We start from the raw sequence: 3,418 nt of genomic DNA on the forward strand, positions 1-3,418 counted from the left end.
TGCAGTAAGTGCATGAGGTCCTCCTCAGTTTCAGCGAGCAGGGTTGTGTCATCTGCATAACGCAGATTGTTGATAGATCGTCCACCAATCCTAACGCCATGCTTCTCCTCATAGAGCCCAGCCTTTCGGATAATCTGCTCTGTATATAGGTTGAAAAGGTATGGAGATAGGAAACTTCCATGACGTACCCCCTTCCCAATTTTGAACCATACAGTGTGGCCCTGCTTTGTTCTGACGACTGCCTCTTGGTCCAAGTATAGGTTTCACATTAGCGCGATTAAATGCTGAGACCAGGCAACACAGAGGACTCCCACAATAGCTTCTGACATGCCTCCAGGTAACAAACCCCAAGGCGAAGCCTAAACCGGTTGGGCCCTTGGGCCTGTGGCCCTCGGCCAAAAAGGAAAACACAATCTATACAGGAGTTCTACAGGACACATCACCTTCCCTTCGGAGACAGTACAAGTAAACTTGAGACACTGGACACAGGAAAAAAATCTCTCTGACAAGCTGTCAAGTCATGGGTCGAACAATGGGACATTAATTTTGAAGGCATTTGGTAGAAGTGAAGTGGTATCCTGCTGGAGGGTGGAGCTGGGAAATAGTGGGTCAACTACACTGCAACTAATGGTCAACTCCAAAATGAGGGATTTATCTTTCACTACTCCATAAATTGCTGTCTGTCAGATACTCCTCTAAGTCTAAACATTCAGCTTAAGACAGACTAGGAAAAAGGATTGGCCATCCACTTCTGAAATGGCAGGCCTCTGAAAACCCTATGTATGTACCTTAACATTAGGAAAACAAAAATCTTCCAGCTGAATCAACAACCATAATGATAAACAGCAAGGCTGAAGTTGTCAAGGATCTCATTTTACTTCGGATCCACAATCAACATGGATGGAAGCAGCAGTCAAAAATCAAATGGCATGTTGGGTTAGGGAAGTCTGCTGCCAAAAACCAAAGACAAAGATAGAATTTTAAGGACTAAGGATGCACCAGACCCAAGCCACAGTATTTTTCAATTACCCATGTATATGCAAAAGCTAGACTGCAAACTGAAAAATTGAGAATTGATGCCACTGAATTATCATACTGGTGAAGAATATTAAATATACTATGAACTTTCAGAAGAACTAACAAGTATGTCCCTCAAACTTTGGACATGCTGCTAGGAGAGGCAATTCCTTAGAGAGGGATATCATGCTTGGCAAAGTAGAGGGTCAGTGAAACAGAGGAAGACCCTTGTCCAAATGGATTGATACATTAGCTGCAGTAATCATCTCAAGTGTGTAAGAGATTGTGAAGGTGGTGTGGAATAGGACAGTGTTCAGATCTGTTGTTCATATAATCGCTATGGGTCATACTTGACTCAACAGCATGCGACAACATCGAATGGCAAGTCTTGACATTAAAAGTTTAGGTGACTAGTCACCATCCAACTCATAGAAGCGTAGCATGTGGACCAGGCACACCGCAGTCTTGGAACTGACATCATTGCTCTTCAGAGAATTCTGACAGCAAACTTTCCTATTGCAAGAAGGTGTTTTTCAATATCTTGACTCCTGGTATCAAGGGTGTTGACGGTGATTTGCAGTAAGAAGCAATCTTGATATGACCCAGCTATTCCACTGCTTGGAATATGTTGTTGTTGTTGTTGTTATGTGCCGTCAAGTTGCTTGCTACTCATAGCGACCCTATGTACAACAGCCCTAAACCCTGCTCTATCCTGTGCCAATCACATTGCCTCTGACACACCCATCCCGATTAACCCAGTCACTGAATCAATCCACCTCATAGAGGGCCTCCCCCTCCTGTGCTGTCCCTCCACCCTCCGAAGCATGATGTCCCTCTCCAAGGACCAGTCCCTCCTTACAACATGTCCACAGTATGTCAGATGAAGCCCCAGAATCCTTGCCTCCAAGGAGCAGCCTGGTTTAACCCTCTCCAGGATGAATCTGTTTGTTTTCTTGGCAGCCCAAGGTATATTCAATACTCTTCTCCAGCACCACAGCTCAAAGGCATCAATTCTCTTTCTAGCCTCCCTAGTCATCATCCAACTCTCTGATGCATAACAAGTGATTGCAAAGACCATAGCCTGTATCAGACACACCTTACTCTCCAGAGTGACACCACTGTTCTTCAGTACCCTGGAGCAGTCCCTAACATCAGACTTTCCCATCGCAATACATTTTTTTTATTTCCTGGCTGCTGGTGCCAAGAGTGTTGACCGTGGAGCCAAGCATACTAAAGTTGTTAACAATCTCAATCTCTTCACCACCCATCCTGATGCTGCCAATTGGTCCAGTGGTGAGAATCTTTGTCTTCTTAACATTGAGCCTCAATCCATACTGAAGGCTGCAGTCCTTGACCCTCTGCAGCAAGCGCTTCAGGTCCTCCTCAGTTTGAGCAAGCAGGGTTGTGTCATCTGCATAACGCAGATTGTTAATAGATCTTCCACCAATCCTGACACCACAGTTCTCCTCATAGAGCCCAGTCTCTCGGATAATCTGTTCTAACATACAAGTTGAAAAGGTTAGAACTGAGGCACAAGCCGAGATTTGTATGTTAGTGTTCATACAAGCATTATTCACTATCACAAGAACATGGAAACAGCCCAAATGTCCAACCACAATAGAATGGATCGAGAAACTGTGGTACATACACACAGGAGAAATGATTTTATAAATTACTGCCTAACTTGGCAGAGAATGTTGAGCATTATGCTAAGTGAACTAACTCATACTCATAAGGACAAATAACATACAAGGCCATCTAGTAGAAATAGAAAGCTAACTAGTGTTATGAGGATCCAAGGTGGAAAGGGTAGGAGCAGAGGGGTGAGGATGGTTGGGGGAGTAATCATAGGGTCACACAATTTGATGGGTGGATAGAGGGATAGGTAAAGGAGATGGATAAGCTATGGTGTGAAAAAATAATGTATATGAACTTTGTAAATAAACCACAATAAAATAAAAATTCTATTTTTTTACAAAGGGAGCTATTTCCAACAACTTTAATTTTTTTTTCACCTCAGCAGTGCCCACCTTGCTCTAGTTGGTCTCCTCAAACTTCTGGACTCTAGACCTGGGCCCAAGACTCCCTGGCTTATTATCATCTCCCAGGTGCTGGCTGGCTTGCGGTTCTGGCTCTGCCATGCCGACTCACTGCCAGCTTTTGACTGTGGCAGCAGTGTATCTAGCTCTCTCTCCTGATAATTGGTGCTGCTCCCCAAGTCCTGGGTGGGAGACTCAAGGGTGGCTTGCAGCCATGACGCTGCATGTCTCAGACCACTCCTTCCTGAGATGGGAGAGAGATTTAAACACATCCCCAAGGACCACCCTGCGGTTTGCCAAGCTGCTGACCTGCTGTGGCCCTGACACTCCCTGCCCTGCCCACTGTGGTCCTCTTCAAAATG

The sequence above is a fragment of the Elephantulus edwardii genome, unplaced genomic scaffold, assembly GCF_000299155.1.
Source record: "Elephantulus edwardii isolate Elephantulus edwardi_28Jun2011 unplaced genomic scaffold, EleEdw1.0 scaffold00059, whole genome shotgun sequence".
Lineage (NCBI taxonomy): Eukaryota > Metazoa > Chordata > Mammalia > Macroscelidea > Macroscelididae > Elephantulus > Elephantulus edwardii.